Here is a 12,063-nt window from a genome sequence, read left to right as displayed (position 1 = left end):
TGCTAGATTAGAAGCCATTAGACTTCTACTTGCTTATGCTTGCTTTATGAAATTCAAACTATTTCAAATGGATGTTAAAAGTGCATTTTTAAATGGATATATTTCTGAAGAAGTATATGTAGAACAACCCCCTGGATTTGAAAATCATGCTTTTCCCAATCATGTCTTTAGATTAAATAAAGCTTTATATGGTCTAAAACAAGCACCTAGAGCATGGTATGAAAGGCTAAGCAAATTTCTACTAAATAATGGTTTCTCAAGAGGCAATGTGGATACAACTCTATTTATTAAAAGAAACCAAAATGATATGCTAATTATACAAATTTATGTTGATGACATAATTTTTGGGTCTACTAATGAATCCCTTTGTCAAGACTTTGCTAAGCTTATGCAGGGAGAGTTCGAGATGAGCATGATGGGAGAACTCACCTTCTTCCTCGGACTCCAAATCAAACAATCAAAAGAGGGAATCTCCATCACCCAAAGCAAGTACACCAAGGAACTACTCAAAAGATTTGGAATGGAGAACTGCAAACCAATTGGCACACCAATGAGTCCCTCATGTAAGCTTGACAAGGATGATGAAGGTAAAAGCGTAGACTTAAAATACTATAGAGGTATGATTGGCTCATTATTATATTTAACTGCAAGTAGGCCTGATATCATGTTTAGTGTTTGCTTATGTGCAAGATATCAATCTAATCCTAAGGAATCTCATTTGAATGCTGTTAAAAGAATCCTTAGATACTTAAATGGTACACAAACTATAGGGTTATGGTACTCTAAGGACTCACAAATTAATTTGTTAGGATATTCTGATGCTGATTTTGCTGGATGTAAATTAGATAGAAAAAGCACAAGTGGAACTTGCCAATTTCTTGGAGTTAACCTAATCTCATGGTTTAGCAAGAAACAAAATTCGGTAGCACTGTCTACGGCTGAGGCCGAATACATTGCAGCCGGAAGTTGTTGTGCTCAAATCTTGTGGATTAAGCAACAACTCGAAGATTTTGGAATCAAACTTAATGAAACACCAATAAAATGTGATAATACAAGTGCTATAAATCTATCTAAAAATCCAATACAACACTCAAGATCTAAACATATTGAGATAAGACATCATTTTATAAGAGAACATGTTCAAAACAAAAATATAATTCTTGAATATGTTTGCACTGAAAATCAATTAGCTGATATCTTTACAAAGGCCCTTAGTGAGGAAAGATTCTGTGAAATTAGGAGAAATCTAGGAATTCTAGATCCATTTGTCTGAAATTTCTCAATTTCCAAAGAATAGATGTCAAAATCTCTTAGAGCTCAATTTTCAACATCTATCCTGGTTCCAAAAGCTCAGTTTTATCACTCTAAAAACTTATCATTGAGCAAAATTCTTTCTCCCAAAATTTTGAATTTTTCTGGAATTTATTTGCATTTTTCCTGATTTTCTGAACTTCATGAGTCGACCCCCATGAGTCGACTCAATGGCAAACTTGTAAATCCCACCAACTTCCATCGGGTTCATTGTTTTTAAAACGGGAAACCTGTTTATGAGACGACTCATCTTCTCGTCGTCTTCCTTCCGAAAGCCGTCCTCTCCAAACTTCTGTTTTGCTCCAAATTCAAAGATTAATTTCGAGGCAATTCTCCCTCCTTCTCTCCACCAAAAATCGCCTCCTTGAAAAGGATTTTTCTGTGCATTCTCGCAGTGTTTGGCGCGGGTGGAACGTGCCCTAGAACTTCACCGTTCATTCAAAATCCACTTCTTTTTTCCACCAAAATTCTTCTTTACTCTTTAGTGATCCCTCCTCCACTGAATTCAAGTCTTCTTGTCTGCTACCTTATTGGATATGGCTCCAAAGATGAAACTTCCCCAAAGAAGGAAATCAATCCGAGAGCCTGAGGAAATTGTCCGAAAGAAAAGGCATGCTCAGTCTTCCACTGTTCCCAATCCAGTTTCAGTACCTGCTCAAGGTCCCTCTCAACCCTCCATAAGCCCCAATGTAAATCTTCTTTCTGATAGAAAAGTAGAAACCGGGAAAAATATAGATTTTCGGTTCTTTGAGAAAGAAGGCTTTACTTTTGCTACCAAGATCAAAAATCAAGGATGGGAACTTTATTGCTCTCTTAAGGAAGTCACCTATGTTGATCTAGTCAGAGAGTTCTACCAGAACCTAAATTATGGAAACGGATCTGTGACTTCAACTGTAAAGGGGATTGACATCTGTTTGGATTCTAGGATATTGGGAGAGATACTTCAGTTGCCTAGTGAAGGATACTCATATATGGAACTCCCAATTAAAGAAGAAGGGATCAGAATTATCTTAGGAGAAGATTTTTCAGGAAGTTTAAACAGATTGGAAGCAAAGCTACTGTCCATTGAGATGAGGGTCCTGCATCAGATTGTGACAAAACTATTCTTTCCTAGGAGTGGTAGACATGACTTACTATCTGGCAGAGATGTATGTGTCATGTTTCATATCATCACTCAGACCCCCTTAAACCTCCCTACACTTATGATAGAGGCCATGAGAGAAACTTTGAACAGATCCAAGGCACACTTGCCTTATGGTATGGCCCTTACTAGAGTTTTTAGGAGGTTTGGAGTTAGCTGTGAAGGGGAGACACCTACCAAGCTCTCACATGTGGACACTTTCAACCAACACAGCCTGCACCGAATGGGAATTACAAAGACTGTTGGTGGTTGGATCAAGGGCTCTGAAGAAAGAGCTGAGGAGAGAGCTGAGGAAAGAGCTGAAGACAGAACTGAAGGCAGAGTAGAAGAAGAAGGTCCAACTTCTCCTGTACATGATTTCAGGGCAGCTTCACCAGATACCCAGTTCATTCATGATACTGAGGCTGGCCCTTCTGAGTTTACTAGGATGCCCACACCAGTGTATCAGCCAGAGAGCAGAGCACCTCATTCAGAGTTCAGACTGGCTGACGATCAGATCGAGCATATATCTCAGCGTGTGGCTTCTTTGTTGTCTAGCCAGTGGAGTAGTACTTCTTTTGCACCTGGAGCTACTTCTTCTGATCAGACCATTACTCCCCACATCTCCACTATATTTCAGATGATTTCAGATCAGTCCGTCAGGATACAGCAGCTTGAGGATACTGTCTGGAGACTTACTGGCAGAGTTCTTGACTTGCAGGGGCAAGTCCTTGCATTGGCCCATCCCCAGCCACAGGAGTCTACTATTGAGGTCACAGACCTCACTGCAGAGGCTGGCAGGCTCAGAGGAGCACTAGAAAGTGGATATGAGCTACTGAGGAAAGAGATCAGAGGATCGAATGAGCATGCTACCACCCAGTTCACTGCTCTACTTCAATCTGTTTCCAGAGCACTGAACGTACTTGATTCTATCAGACTCATGGTATCAGCCCTAGTATCTCAGCATTCTCAACCACCTAGTTCATCTCGTTCTCCTGCTCGTGCCATCACCTCCACTCGTGGCAGAGGCAGACGGGGTAGAGGACGCACTTCTGATCCATCATCTCCTCACCCTATATCTGATGACTCCGATCCATGATTTGTCTTGATCATTGACTTATCTTGATCTTTACTAGGTTCTAGGAGTTAGTATCTTGTTCTAGGATCTATACCTTGGGGCCATGTATTGACATTTAGCTGGTTGAATTTTATGTATTGAAACAATTATGATATAAATGGAATCATCTTTTACCTATATTTCTACCTCTTTGTAATGATTATATTTTGGTTATATTTCAATCTCCGATACATCTGTTGAAATATTATCTTCTCCTTATTGTTGTTTGCTATTGATAATTGCTATATTGAGGGGGAGCAAACATCTGTGAAAAACTCTAAAGAGGAAGAAATTAAAGAATATTTTCAGAAAAGGAAAAGAAAGAGTTAACTATGTTTGATGATGTCAAAAAGGGGGAGAAATTAAAATTAAACAAAAATTGAAATTAGACAAAAAGCAAAACCCTAAATTATGAGAAAAAGGGGGAGAAATTAAATTAAAACAAATATTGAAAAAAATTAAATAAATATTGGAGAAATTAGACAAAAACAAGGATTGAAAGATTAAACAAAACTTTGAGAAATTTTGGTATCGAAATTTGGTATCAGACAGAGAAATTTGGTATCAGACAGAACTTTAATCCATCAAAAGCAAAATCATGAGTACAATGCAAATAAGTATTTTTTATATATATGCTCTGATATTCAAACTTGCTTTTGAAATTTTACTCACCTTGAGACATCAATAAGAAATTTGTTTTACTCTGATTCATCCTACAATTTCTTTCAACTTGATCTGATACATGATAACATTTGATCCGATACAGTGTGAAGGTTTCTCTAAAATATTATAACATTTGCTCTAATACTGTATGAAATTTGCTCTGATACATTATAAAATCTTTTCTGATATCATTGTAAAAATTATTTTTGCTCTGATACATAGAAAAAGTTATTTATCTTCTCTTGCTCTGAAATATCTTGAACTCAAAATGATCTAATACCCTTTTCAAATCTTTAAGAAAATGGACAAACTATTTTTGCATTTATATTACATGCCAAAAGAATCATACTCTTTTCAAGCATATACACCCATAATGGATTCTTTTGAAATTAATGCTTTAACATAAATATTTTTGTTCATATGTTTTGTCATCATCAAAAAGGGGGAGATTGTTGCTCCTAGATTGATTTTGATGATTACAAAGCAGATTGAAGGGATACAAACAATTGAAAAAGTCCTTATGCTCTTCAAGGGCAAAATCGTAATTTTGCTAAAATCCTGATTTGATAGTACCATTTGGTAGAACAAATGATTTGAAATCTATTGGTGAAAATTTCATTGTGTTTGGACTAATATTTTTGAAGTTATGAAGGTTTAAAGTGCATGAGTCGACTCATGAGTCAACTCATGGCACTATGAGCTGAATGGCACGAAAAAAATTCCCATGGCACGCTGGATTTTTTGGCTTGGCACGACCTGTGAGTCGACTCATGAGTCGACCCACAAGGCATGAGTCGACTCATGAGTCGACCCCTGCTGATTTGAACCGAAAAATTCAGAAATCAGATCTTCTGGTCTGTTGCAACAGAAGTCGACTCATGAGTCGACTCCTGAAGCATGAGTCGACTCATGAGTCGACCCCTGCGACGGGAAATGTCAGCAACGGCTATTTTTTTGCCCGTTTTAATTGCCATTTATGCTTCCTAAAAATCCTCTAACGGCTCTTTATCTGCCTAAATTGTTTTCTCTTGCTTCTAATGCTACAAAATGCTTTAAATGATGAAAGAAATTGCAGATTAAATAGCGGATCAAACGTGAAATCAAACGTAGAGAAGAAAAGAGAGGAAAAAGAGAAGAACAGAAGAGAGGATCCGAAATTTGCAAGAAAAAGCCTGAGATCAACGAAATATCCATAGAGAAAAAGAGAGAGGATCCACAATATACCAGAGAGATTGTGAAAGAGAAAAGGAAGATCTTTCAAGGAGAGAATTCTTCACGCCTATCGTTTCAACCTTGATCTAGAGATCGTTCAAAGCTTTCAAGAGATCTTCAATCAACAATCAACCTCTTCTCAAGCGTTCAACCGTTCATTCATCTTGAGAAAATCTGAAAAAGGGGTTCTTCATTTGAGTAAAGTTTTTATTGTTATATTTGCTCATTTAAGGAGCTGTTTTTGTATTCATCTGTGCTCTAAATATTCTTACTCTTTGTGAGTTTTTGCTCTTGTTTTTGGAGGATTTCCAAAACAAGGAAAGGTTGATCCGAACCTGAAATCGGAGTGTTGTGGGTTGGCTTGTACCCGGGAAACAAGTGTTCTAGCTTGGGATAGCTAGGGTCGGAGTTTCCGACGTCCTGTATTCTAGCTTGGGATAGCTAGTGTCGGAGTTTCCGACGTTTTGTATTCGGGTTGAATACAAAGGATAGTGGATTAAAATTCCCAAGTGGGATCTTGGGGAGTGGACGTAGGTGCAAGGTTAGCACCGAACCACTATAAATCCTTGTGTTTGTGGTGTGCTTTATCGCTTTATCATATTTATATCCTTGCAATACTGCTTTAGTTAATTAATATTGATTTAAAGCCATTATTTTGTTCTTCATAAGTTATCGGTTGGGCTTAAAATTTTTAGAAACCCAATTCACCCCCCCTCTTGGGTTGCATAGCTGGGCAACAAAAAATAATAACTCAAAAAGAGTATTATAGTTAATTACACAGAAATATAGATGAAACTCTTTTAATGAGTGAATAAAGCTTTAAATATACTTTACACAATTAGAAGGAAGCTCTTTCTGATTTTCTCAAGGTGGTTGGAGACTTGAATGAGCTCTTGAGGAGTTGGTGAACTTGAATTAAAAGCTTCTTGAACTCTTTAAGTGGGCTCTTGCTTGGGGTTGACAAGAAGGCTTTTTGAACCTTTTTCAAATCTCTCTCTATATCTTGATTCCCTCCCTTTAAGTCCCTTTATATAACTTTAAATAATGGTGGAGAGTAATCTGGGCTGAAATAGAGCCGTTAGAGCACATTAAATGAGCATTAAATACAATTAAAATGAGTTAAAAACTAGTCGTTGCGAAATTTTTCTGTCACAGGGGTCGACTCATAGGGTCGACTCATGCTCATGGGTCGACTCATGGGGTCGACCTCTATGGAAAAGAGCAGAAAATAACAGTTCTGTAATTTTGGCTTGCAGAGCAGCAGAGGTCGACTCATGGGGTTGACTCATGCCAAGGGGTCGACCCATGGGGTCGACTCACAGAGTGTGCCAGTCAAAATTTCTACATGCCGTTCAGCCCTTTAAACCATGAGTCGACTCATGGGGTCGACTCAAAAATAGATACCTGATTTTCTTACAAAATACACTTCCAAAAGTGTTGAAATTTTCTCCAATAGATTGTATGTCTTTTGTTCTTGCTCTTGAGGCTTCTGAATCAGGTCTTAATAAAATTATGATTTTGCCCCTGAAATGCAATAAGTCTTTTTCCAAGCTAAAATCATTAGTAATCCCCTAAAATACTTTGTAATCATCAAAATCAATTTAAGGAGCAACAATCTCTCCCTTTTTTATGATGACAAAATACTTGAGCAAAAGTATATATAAGGTATTGAACATGAATTTCAGATTTATGAAGATACATTACTTAAATATTATAGCCAAGTATTGGAACGAAATGCATCATGAGAAGTTTAAAGATAAATTTGAAATTTTGCTTATAAGTGCATTTGCCTGGAAGGAAAAAGCTGATTTTGATTCTTTGACATATGACACATGTACCTATTTGTTTAACAATTTACTTAATGTTCAATCTTTATTGCTTTTATTGCTCAATCAAAATTTTGATTCTCTACTCCCCCTTTTTGACAGCATCAACTAAGATTCTCTACTTCTCTTTTTAAAGGACATATTTTCTTTATTCCTTCTTTTTAATGGAATCAATTTCTTTAGCTTCCTTCTTTGATTGCTTGTTTCTTTATTGGTTATTGTTTTACTCCCCCTCAATATAGCAATCGTAAAAGATATATCAATTTGCTCATTTAACAGATATTGCTATTTAAGTATTTCATGATTTAAAAGTAACTCCATTTGATTATATTCAGAGATATTCATTGAAAGTCAAAGTACATATATAGATATATCCAAAAAGTGACTGAATACATAGATGTTTCAATACATAAGTGTCAACTTAGAGTACAAAAGATATGGATAGAAACTATCCAAGAGTCAATCAGTCAACATTACGTTGCATGGCCTACAAGATAGATCCTAAAAACTAAAGATAGGACAGACTACACTGGATCTAATAGATATCATGACTGGATGGATTGGAGTCTGATAAATCAGAGATGGGGTGAGGAGATGAGGGATCATGTCCACGAGCTCGACCTCGATCGCGTCTGCCTCTGCCACGGGTAGAGGTGCCAGCACGAGTAGAGGGGTGAGAAGATCTTAAAGGCTGAGAAGCAAAAGACTAAGCTACAAGTGAGAGTCTGATGGTGTCCAGAAGGTTCAAAGCTCTCGAAACAGATTGTAGCAGTGCAATGAACTGAGTGGAAGCATGCTCACTAGAGCTCCTGATCTCTCTCCTCAGAAAGTCAAAACCACTCTCTAAGACTCCTCGCAGTCTGGCTGCCTCCACAGATAGGTCTGAGACCTCAGTGATGTCCTCATGTGGTTGTGGATGGGCTAGAGCTAACACTTGCCTCTGCAAGTCAAATACTCTGCCAGTCAGTCTCACTATACAACCCTCAAGCTGCTCAATGCGTACTGACTGGTCTGAAATCATCTGAAAAATAGTGAAGATGTGGGGGATCAGTGTCTGATCAGATACGCGATGAGATATCGATCCCTGAGCAAAAGCTAAAGTGCCCATCTGACGAGATTGTATGGAAGCAACACGCTGAGATATCATCTCTATCTGATCATCGGCCAATCTGATCTCAGAAGGATGTGCTCTGCTGTCCGACTGCTGAACTGAAGTATGCCTCCTCACAGACTCTGACGGCCCAGCCTCGTGGTCAGAAACAAACTGAATATCTAGAGATACAGCCCTATGATCACGGAGGGGTGAGGATGGTCCTTCCTCCTCTGCTCTGTCCTTAGCTCTCTCTTCCACACCTTTCGTCCAACCACCATCAGTTTTGAAAAATCCCATGCAGTGCAAAGTATGACGGTTGATAGTATCAGAGTGAGATAGCCTAGCTACTACCTCCCCCTCAAAGCTAACTCCGAACCTCCTAAATACTAAAGTGAGAGCTATACCAAAAGGCAAATGTGCCTTAGACCTATTCAAGGTCTCTCTCATAGCCTCAAACATCAATACCGGGAGGTTTAGGGGGGTTTGAGTGATAACATGATACATAATGCAGATGTTCCGACCAGAGAGAAGATCATGTCTACCACTTCTAGGAAAAAATAACTTAGTTACCATGTGGTGTAGCAGCCTCATCTCAATGGAAAGAATCTTTGCCTCTAATTTGTTTAGGCTTTCAGTAAAGGTTCTCCCTAGAATAACATTTATTCCTTCCTCTTTAACTGGGAGTTCCATGTTTGTGTATCCCTCACAAGGTAAATGAAGAATTTCTCCCAAAAGCATAGAATCTAGGCTAATTTCTACACCCTTCACTGTGGATTTTACTGTTTCATTGCTGTATCCCAAATTCAGATAAAATTCTCTAAAAAGATCTACATAAGTATTTTCTTTTAGGGAGCAGTAGAATTTCCAACCTTGGTCCTTAATTTTTGATCTAATAGAGAACCCTTCCTTTTCAAAAAATCTGAAATCAATATTTTTGCTAGGCTCTACCTTCCTATCGGAGAGGGGAACCTTACTAGGGCTGATTGGTGATCGGATTGTAGCTGGAGCTGATGCAGGAGCAGGGTTTGAAGCAGAAGTGGTCTCGGTTGCTTGTCTCTTTCAGCACACACTTTCCTCCAACCCACGAACTGATTTTCTCCTCTATGGAAGCTTCATCTTCGGAGCCATTTGTGCAAGCAAAAATAGCAAGGAACTTAGGAGAGCAAATGTGAGGGAGAGATGAAGGTTTTTAGTGGAAGGATAAGGATTTTTGGAGAAGTGGAGTGCCGATTTGGAGAAGACAGTTAGAGTCTAGGGTAAGCTCTACTCGCTCCAAATGAGGAAGGAGAAAGGGAGGAACTTAGTTCCAAGAGGATGATTTAGAGGGTGAGAGATGGTGGGAGAAGAGTTTTGGGGGAAAAACTTGGGTTTGAGGAAGAAGAGAGAGAGTCTTTTGACTTGGTGGAAGGAAGAAGATGGAGAGTTGGGTCAGCTCAAGGGAGGATTTCCAACAAAAAGAAAGCACCGAAGGATTTAGTCAATATTACAAGTTTACCCTAGGGTCGACCCTGGGGGTCGACTCATGGCACAGAGAAAATCAAACAAATGATGAAACAATTTCAAAAAAATTTGAAACATTAGGATAAGTATGTTTACCCAAAAATTAATTATTAGAATGATAATTTTGGATTTTTGATCTCAAAAGAAAAAGATGAGAATTAAGCTAGCTAAGAGGATTTTTGGTGATGATACCTTGAAATCAGAGAGACACTCAAGCAAATGGATCAAGGATTCCTAGTTCTCTCCTAATTTCACAAAATCTATCTTCACTTAAGGCCTTGGTAAAGATGTCAGCTAATTATTTTTTAGTACAAATATAGTCAAGAATTATGTCTTTATTTTGGACATGTTCTCTTATGAAATGATACCTGATTTCAATATGTTTTGACTTAGAATGTTGAATTGAATTTTTAGTGAGATTTATGGCACTAGTGTTATCACATCTTATGGGAGTTTCATTGAGTTTGATACCAAAATCTTCGAGTTGTTGCTTAATCTACAAGATTTGAGCACAACAACTTCTGGCTGCAATGTATTCGGCTTCGGTCGTAGACAGTGCTACCGAATTTTATTTCTTGCTAAACTAAGAGATTAGGTTAACTACAAAAAATTAGCAAGTTCCACTAGTACTTTTTCTATCTAATTTACATCCAGCAAAATCAGCATCTGAATATCCTATTAAGTCAATTAGTGAGTCCTTAGAATACCATAATCCTAGAGTTTGTGTACCATTTAAATATCTAAGGATTCTTTTAACTGTATTCAAGTGTGATTCTTTTGGGTTTGATTGAAAATGAGCACACAGGCAAACACTAAACATAACATCAGGTCTACTAGCAGTTAAATATAATAGAGAACTAATCATGCCTCTATAAAATTTTAAGTCTGCACCTTTACCTTCCTCGTCCTTATCAAGCTTACATGTTGGCTCATGGGTGTACCAATTGGTTTAGAGTTCTCCATTCCAAATCTTTTGAGTAATTCTCTTGTGTACTTGCTTTGGGTGATGGAGATTTCTTTCTTTGTTTGTTTAATTTGGAGTCCGAAGAAGAATGTAAGTTCTTCCATCATGCTCATCTCGAACTCTCCCTGCATGAGCTTTGCAAAATCTTGACAAAGAGTCTCATTAGTAGATCCAAAGATAATGTCATCGACATATATTTGTATCACTAATATATCATCTTGACTTCTTTTAATGAAAAGGGTTGTATCTACATTTTCTTTTGAAAAATTATTATTGAGTAGAAATTTGCTTAACCTTTCATACCAAGCCCTGGGTGCTTGTTTCAAACCATATAGAGCTTTATTTAATTTGAAAACATGATTAGGAAAAGCATGATTTTCAAAATCTGGAGGTTGTTCTACATAAAGTTCTTCAGCAATATATCCATTTAAAAAGGTACTTTTGACATCCATTTAGAATAATTTAAATTTCATAAAGTAAGCATATGTAAGTAGAAGTCTAATTGCCTCTAATCTAGCAACAGATGCAAAAGTCTCATCAAAATCAATTCCTTCTTCTTGATTATAACCTTTTGCAACCAATCTTGCTTTATTTCTTATTATATTTCCATGTTCATCCAATTTATTTCTATACACCCATTTTGTGCCAATTATTGAATAGTTCTTAGGTCTTGATACTAAGGTCCATACATTATTTCTTTCAAATTGATTAAGTTCTTCTTACATTGCATTAATCTAATTATAATCTTTTTCAACTTCATCTATAGTTTTAGGTTCAAGATGAGAGACAATAGCAAAATGATTGAATGCAACTTTAAGTGAGGAACGAGTTCTTACACCATGTGTAGGATCACCAATAATTAGTTTTTGGGGTGATTGTGATCATACCTCCATTCTTTGGATAGATTATTTGTACCTTAAGGTTGTTCTTATCGTTCTTCACCTTCCTCATCTTGTTTGTCTTCATGTTCTTCATCATCTTGAATTATTGAATCTTTTAGATTGATCTCCTTTATTTCTTCTATAAGAGGATCTGCATCATCAAAACCTTCATTCTTTCTTGAAGGAAGATCGTTAGTTTCATCAAAGACAACATGTATTGACTCCTCTACTACTAAGGTTCTTTTGTTGAAAACTCTAAAGGCTTTACTAGAAGAAGAGTAACTAAGAAAAATTGCTTCATCGGATTTTGCATCAAATTTTTTTAGTTTTTCTTTACCATTATTTAACACAAAACATCAGCAACCAAAAATATGAA

Source organism: Elaeis guineensis, chromosome 11 (assembly GCF_000442705.2).
Source record: "Elaeis guineensis isolate ETL-2024a chromosome 11, EG11, whole genome shotgun sequence".
Classification (NCBI taxonomy): Eukaryota; Viridiplantae; Streptophyta; class Magnoliopsida; order Arecales; family Arecaceae; genus Elaeis; species Elaeis guineensis.
This window is presented reverse-complemented; position numbering follows the sequence as displayed.